The sequence below is a fragment of the Myotis lucifugus genome, unplaced genomic scaffold (genome assembly GCF_000147115.1).
Source record: "Myotis lucifugus unplaced genomic scaffold, Myoluc2.0 scaffold_21, whole genome shotgun sequence".
Lineage (NCBI taxonomy): Eukaryota > Metazoa > Chordata > Mammalia > Chiroptera > Vespertilionidae > Myotis > Myotis lucifugus.
This window is the reverse complement of record NW_005871069.1, coordinates 5,164,556-5,172,968: the sequence shown is the minus strand read 5'-3', so window position 1 is coordinate 5,172,968 and position 8,413 is coordinate 5,164,556.

Here is an 8,413-nt window from a genome sequence, read left to right as displayed (position 1 = left end):
CACCTGCACCTGTTGGACTAAACTCAGGGTGGAGGCACTGCACTTATCATTCTTCCTAGAGAACTGATATTTTATACTCTCCCAGGTCTAGAAGCACCTTTCCAAATTTTAATATCTATTCATAGATGATTCGTGGGCAGGCAGAAAACAGTGGAGCACAGCAAAGCACTGCTAAGCCATCCCCTGCGGAGAGTCCTTATTATCATATCAGGTGTGGATCACGGATGCAGCTCCAATTGTTGGAATTTGATTCATTTATGAATCCCAAAGTGCTTTTATAAACTCTCCCTGGACTGCACCTACCTAATTCATTTACAAATTACTTGTCAATTACACATATGTCCCTCAGCTCTGAATGTTTTCAGACATAAACAATGATGCCAACCACATTTGTAATAATTGTGACAATAAATGTGAATTTCAGGTTTTTTTCTGTGAGATTCACAAATGGCATAAGAATTATAAGGCTGAATCATTCAACTTTGACTTGATAGGTTCTATGACTTCAAGCACTTAAAGTCACTGGAAGTATGGACAACATCAAGTGAGGACTCACTGTCCTGGCCGTTGGGGAGTCAGAGTTAAACTGTGCAGCCTATTTTACCACAGGCAAATTGATATAAAGAAGAGCTAAGTTCCTACAGCATCCCATCAACGTTATAAAAAAATCCATGAGCATATCCGAGGACCTCACTACAATTCTAAAGATGATGTAGGTACAGAATGGTCCGCCTGGTCTTTAGAAAGTCCTGTTTTCAAATGATCGCTACTTAGAGTGAAGCAGTGGTGAGAAAGAAGCAAACAGTCCAACAATGGAGGGGACACTTTAGTACAGACGCACGCGTGTGCGTGTGCGTGTGCGTGTGTGTGTGTGTGTGTGTGTGTGTGTGTGTGTGTGTATGTACTTGAGGGGGAAGGGAGCTTACTGACAGAGGGGAAAAGAACCAGATTCTTCCTTAGATTCAGCCTAATATGGCAGAAAAAAGAAAGGAAAGTGGAGACAATAAGCTGGTGCCCAGTGCAGAGGCCCATGTTTCTCTAAGACTTCCAGAGTGTGTCCCATGTGTGCTGGAGGGAGACTGGAGCATCCAAGGAGAGATGTCAGATGACCAAGCTTAGGGCTTGGGAAGATGACTGTCTGCCAATATGGAGGATGGGTGGAGGTGCAGGAGATGGATAAGAGTAGGTGGAGACATCTATAAAATGAATTTCTAGTGTAAAATGTCCCTCTGGTTTCTAACAATGCAGGGCTTCCCTCCATCTTTTTTGTGAAGAATATGATCAACACTAGCAGCTGAAACCCAGGAAACACACTGCCCTGCAGGAACTGTGAATCTCATCGTCTCCATCAGGGAAGAGACTCTGGATGGACACAGGAAGCATAAACATATTTTCAAGCCATTTACACAGCACATGGAAAGGGCATGTGCGAACAGCCACGTCTCAGGAGCAGGTAAGAGACACAGCTTCCTTGTCAGGACACAGAAACTGAATCACAAAACTCCCCATGCTGTGGGTGAACTTGAACTGTGGCTGCAAGCACGCAGCTCCACATCAACTGATTCCACTGCCATCTGGCTTTGGGTTTCAGCCAATTTCTTTGGCTTTAGGAAAATCCTGAATTTATACAAATAATCTGAGTACATTAGATTGATTTTTAACCCTCACCTGAGGATATGTTTTTAATTGGAGAGAGAGAGAGAGAGAGAGAGAGAGAGAGAGAGAGAGAGAAGAGAAGAGAAGAGAAGAGAAGAGGAGAAGAGAGGAGAGGAGAGGAGAGGAGAGGAGAGGAGAAGAGAGGAGAGGAGAGGAGAGGAGAGGAGAGGAGAGGAGAGGAGAGGAGAGGAGAAGGGAGAAGGGTGAAGAAGAGGGAGGGAACGGAGGGAGGGAGAGAGAGAGAAACATTGATGTGAGAGAGAAACATCAATCAGTTGCCTTCTGTAAATACCCCTACTGGGCATCAAACCCAAAGCCTGGGTATGTGCCCTGACCAGGAATAGAACCCAAGGACCCTTCAGTGCATGGGCTGATGCTCTAACCGACTGAGCCACCCAGCCAGGGCAGTACACTGCACCTTTATAAAGCAATCTGTCTGTTATCCTTTTTACTTTTGAAATCACATTTTCATTTTGTATTCTCTTCCTTCCTAGTAAATTTTAAATATTATCCTAACTTTTCTTTATATATCTTTGAACTTTAGTTTCTGGTATAATGGAAATCTCCCTCAAAGTTGATTAGTGCACTCTAAGTACTAGGATACTATCAGCCTAGACTGAGGTTTTAGATTTTTATTTATTCATTATTTCCAAATTGCAATGTAGAATTTCTCTATGAGGACGCAAACTCTAAAGAACATACATGACCTTAATCTTCCGTGTCCTGCTGAATTTTTCTACCAGCTAGTTCCTTAAAAACATCTCCTAAGAGAGTCCAACTATATTATGCAAAATATCACACAGAACTATTATCCACTATCTCATAGTATCTACTTGCAATATTAAAGTATTCTAAATACACAGTGCAGAGGCTAGAAGTTGCCAAATGAAAATAAATTTTATTAGTAAAGAAAATTTCATTTTAAAGTGTATTTTTTCATATAAAAATGTTCAGCTTTATCTTTTTAATAAACTGGAATATATTAAAATATGTCTTCAAGATTTACAGCATAATGTAGCAGCTTTAAAATTTATTTTTGATCCTGTGGTTATAGTGAACTGAAAGGAAGAGCTATAGCATCCAACAATTGGCAAAACTAAGCTCTTGTGTTTAGTTTTCATATACTTCACACAGCATGAAAGTTCCGATGATGAATAAATGTCAAACTTTTCTACTTTAATAGCACAGTTTATATTTCATACCTGGCTAACTCTGCCTGAACTTATCTTGTTTAAACTTGAATGTAAGCAGATGACACAAAACTGATCTATTCTGTTAGAAATCAGGATAGCAGTTACCTCTGGAGGAACAGCGACCTAAAAGACTTCTGAGATGCTGGTAATAGTTGTTTCTTGATCTAGCTGGTTACACAGGTATATTCAGTTTATAAAAATTCATCAGACTTTACACTTATGATCCATGCACAGTTATCATTAAAGAATGATCTACCAATTAACTTTCCTATATAGCAATCCTCTGGTTTGGAAATATAGCTGAAGAAAACAAGATACCTAAAATAGTTGCCCCAAAACCAAAGTAAAACTGAACTTGGAGAGAGTGACACTACTTTCTCGCTATATACATAGACACACCAAGCCCAAGGCTGACACAGACATGTTTAGAGGGAACAAAGAAGAAAATAAGAGTCATGAACTCACTGGTGGAAAAACACACTGGCAGCAGTGGGGGTGGGAGAGGGAGGGTGAGAATGGCATGCTTCTGTGCACCTCTTTTCTCCTCCCAAACTCCCCTGGACATCACTCACGATCGGCTGGAGGACTGGCAGGGAAAGAGGCAACACACTGGCAGTTCTCCTTGACTCCTGTACCAACCCTGCTCATTTAGCAAATCGTCCACGGCCTACTTGATTTGCAGGCTGGGGACAGCACAGTGTGCTTCTCCCCATCCTCCTAAGATCTCAGAAGGTGGTTTGGGGCCTTGTTCCTCTACCTTTTGTATTTGAGGTTGATGAAATCTGATATGTGAACATCCATGTCACATAACATAAATACAGTCCTATGAATTAAAAAACCTAACTGGTTTGGCTCAGTGGATAAAGCATCGGCCTGCAGACTGAAGGGTCCTGGGTTTGATTCCTGGTCACGACATGTGCTGGGTTGTGGGCTCGATCCCCAGTGGGGGGCGTGTGGGAGGCAGCCAATCAATCATTCTCTCTCATCATTGATTTTTCTATCTCTCTCTCCTTCTCCCTTCCTCTCTGAAATCAACTGTATGTTTAAAAAACTATGTTAAAAAAAGAAAACAAAACAAAAATAGGCTCCAGACCTGTTCAGTTCAATGATGTCCCTCCTCCAAGCACCTGGAATTCAACAAATGCTGAGGCGGGAGTTTCTTTGGTAAACTTGAACATCTATCTCCTAACATTCTACCAAGAGAAGCAATGGAGCCCAGGTCTCAGTTGCGGTTTCCCCCACCCTACAAACCATTAGCACTGAGTGAGGAAAATGCCATCTTGGTATACATAGGTGAACCAACTTCCAAGAGACTTTTTATGTCATCGCTGAAAAAAGATGAACTTACAAACTACACAGGATAAACCAGGGGAATGTTTAAATACAAAATTGCATCATCAGTCCTTGTTTTTAATTCACAATAAAAGAACAATAATAAAGGTAACAAAAACACACTTGACCTCCCTCCTGTAATCCTGTTCTATGCCCAACTCCCTCCACACACACGACTTGAATTTTTACTGCCAAGAAAAGAATGGGTAGGCAAATTAATCAATCTAAGTATGCATTGCAGTCCAGCCAGGAATGAATTGTAAAGAATGGCCCTCCTATTGTAAATTGTGCTGCTATGAACATAGGGGTGCATATATCCTTTCTGATTGGTGTTTCTAGTTTCTTGGGATATATTCCTGGAAGTGGGATCACTGGGTCAAGTGGGAGTTCCAATTTTAGTTTTTTGAAAAAACTCCATACTGTTCTCCACAGTAGCTGCACCAGTCTGCACTCCAACCAGCACTGCATGAGGGTTCCTTTTTCTCCACATCCTCGCCAGCACTTGTCCTTTGTTGATGACAGCTATTCTGACAGGTGTGAGATGGTACCTCATTGTCATTTTGATTTGCATCTCTTGGATGATTAGAGTGACTTTGAGCATGTTTTCATATGTCTCTTGGCCTTCTGTATGTCCTCTTTCAAAAAGTATTTATTTAGGTCCATTGCCCATTTTTTGATTGGATTGTTTATCTTCCTTTTGTTAAGTTGTATGAGTTCCCTGTAAATGTTGGAGATTAAACCCTTATCAGAGATAACATTGGCAAATATGTTCTTCCATGCAGTGGGCTTTCTTATTGTTTTGTTGATGGTTTCTTTTGCTGTGCAGAAGCTTTTTATTTTGATGTAGTCCCATTTGTTTATTTTCTCTTTAGTTTCCATTGTCCTAGGAGCTGTATTGGTGAAAATATTGCTTCGGCATATGTCTGAGATTTTGCTGCCTTACCATAGCTAAGATTTGGAAACAGCCTAAGTGTCCATCAGCAGATGAGTAGATTAGAAAACTGTGGTACATCTACACAATGGAATACTATGCTGCTGTAAAAAGGAACTCCTACCATTTGCAACAGCATGGATGGACCTGGAGAGCATTATACTAAGCAAAATAAGTCAGACAGAGAAAGATAAATATCACATGATCTCACTTATTTGTGGAATATAATGAACAACATAAACTGATGAACAAAAACAGATCCAGAGACAGAGAAGCATCGATCAGACCATCAAACCTCAGAGGGAAGGCAGGGGAGGGTGGGGGGAAGGGGGAGAGATCAACCAAAGGACTTGTATGCATGCATATAAGCATTACCAATGGATACAGACACTAGGGGAGGTGAGGGCACGAACGGGGTGGGGTGGGGGGGTGCAATGGGGGGATAAGAACACATATATAATACCTTAATCAGTAAAGAAAGAAAAAAAAAGAATGGCCCTCCTACCAAGCTGACAGTTCTGGGTAGAGCAGGCACCTGGGGAACAGCGCCCTCTGCTGCCTGCTACAAGGATTGCACAGGGCATTTAGGGGGACTGCTGTGCACAGCCTGGACTGGTAATTCCCGGACCAAATTTTCTGGTCACTATGCAGGGTCAGTTTATACATTTCTGCACTCAAAACTCACCTCTCATCTTCAGTATGGTATGATAAGTTTAAAATAGGTTTAATTCGGGCACCTGGGAGGCAGGGACCTCGGGGAGGAGATCTAGGGTAAGGTGAGTTTAGTTTTGCCAGTAAAACATGCACATCATGCTCTGGTCATATGCACAGAATTCCATTTTATAACTGGGTTATAACTAGGCCATTTAGGAACAGCAAAAGCTACTGGGTCTAGGATTCTTCTGACTACCCCTTAAGAGGCACATTATTTAATACAATCTAAAGCTTCTCTTTTGCACACTTCTGGTTTTACAGCTAATACTATGCTTACCAGTCATAAAAATATTGGGAAAAAAACCCCCACACAAACCAAAAAGATTCATTCTGCTATTTCTGCATATATGTCAAGCAGTGATATGGGGTGTATTACTGGGGTATGACTATAATACAGTATGATATGTTTTAACTAAGTGGTGGAAGGTGTAGAGTGAAGCAAGTATGCTTTTGGATTAACTTACAGAAGCAATCACATTATTTTTAAGCCGCACTTTATAGACATTTTTCTACTCCTATCTAGACAATTTCTGAAACTCTCCTACCTCAAGTAATGATGTAATTTATTTAATGGCATCTCTGAATAGTATTATAAAGCACCAAGTACTGAGTCAGGCCAATCACTTAACTAGTTCAATTCTTCTAGCTACTAATTTTGAACAAAGGGCCGAAGAATACAGTTTTTAACTATTCTGTGACTCAAAGAGGGAAACCACACTTTGTAAAATAGAAATTATATACCTATGCACACATTATGTACATATACACACACATAAATAAAGTAAACCATGTTGCATTTGTCAGCTTCTCATTTAGTCATAAATTACTCAATAAATTCCTTGGGAATTAGAGGGTATAGTGCTTTTTAAAAATAAAACTCTGGAGCTTATTGTCTTAATTCTTTTATCTAAAGACTAAAGTGATCTGAGGACTATAATTCAGGGCAACTTCAAATAGTAACCTGTTCTCCAGGAGAGATACTGAGTCACCTACACTATTTGGTCAACTTTAGATTGACCTGAAACACCTGGGAAGACTTGACCTCTTTCCAGTCGAATGAATGGCTAACTAATATATAGCACTTAGTCATTCTGCAAACCACCAAAGGTACCCTGAGGATGCTGCTGTTATAAAGAACATTAATAGTCCTGCCAATGTGCCTCAGTGGTTGAGTGTCCACCCATGAACCAAGAGTTCAGGGGTTTGATTACTGGTCTGGGCATATGCCCAGATTGTGGGCTCCATCCCCAGTAGGGGGCGTGCAAGAGGCTCTCTCTCTCATTGATGTTTCTATCTATCCTTCTCCTTTCCTTTCTCTCTAAAATCAATAAAAACATTTTTAAAAGAATATTAACAAATACACACACATACATAAATGTGTTTTCCTATATCTATCCCATTTATATTAAATTAAGAGTAAAGTGTAAACCTGAAACATCTTTGATATCTTCTCACAAGCCACCTAGAAAATGGAACATACAATGATCTCAGAGATGACATAGGAAACACAATGTTCTCTCAGTCAGAGGCCAGTGTTCTGGTCCTGACTTTGTTACAAGGGAATCCCAACAATTAAGTATCCTAATTCAAGTTCGTACTCCTAAGTAAAAACATATTAGTGCATATTCCTCCTGTATTTGTGTGTGTGTGTGCTTGCGTGTGTTTGTATGTGTAAAAGAGAGATAGAGAGCAAGAGAGAGAAAGAGAATGCACATGCTCTTTTTAAAGACAGTTCTCTTTTTCATATTGGGATTTCTCATGGGATATAGTGTTTCTGATTTTAAAATATAATTTACTCAGCAAGATCCCTCTTTTAATCGTAGAACCAAATTAATTCATGCACCTATACTTTCATATTGTAAGTGGGTTAACTGTATCATTTAGAAAACAAATCCTGTTATTAACTGTCTTTTTTCTACCCATTTGTGGTCAGAGGTACAAGTTTTCAGCATATAATAATAGACTTATGTTTCCAAAAAATCATCACTATATTTTCAAGGAAACTACTTTTCAAATGTATTTCTAAATACTGAAAGCTACTGGATATCTAATACATTTAATCTTTCCCAAATTTAATTCAAAGCTAAATAATTTTGAAAACCACAACAATCACCAACATGGAAGCATTTTTACTTGAAAAATTTGTATAATTTGAGCATGGAAACCAATTGTTTTAAATTTAATAAAGCATTTTCCTCTCAGGCTCAAACACTAGGAGCAACCTAGAGTAGAACTTAACATGTGAATTATAAACTTGTGAAAACAGAGACTTATAATCAAGATATTCAGGGTTTTTCTTCACAGCATATTCCCTAATGATTTAGCCATTGTATTTCTAAATGTCCCAAGAGACTACTTTCTGAACTTGCTCTCTTCGTCAACCCAATACCTCAAAGCACGAGGATAATTTTCTCAAGTCTTAACTTAAATTTTTCCTTGGAAATTATACTTGCTCTGACAACCCTTCCTATGAGCCTGAATTTCATCTAATACTGACTGCCTGGATAGTCCAAACTTCAGGGGCCATTTGTAAGCTGCTGCTGAAGCCTCTTTCAGCTTCCAGCTTCTAGTAGATACATGGGCTTTT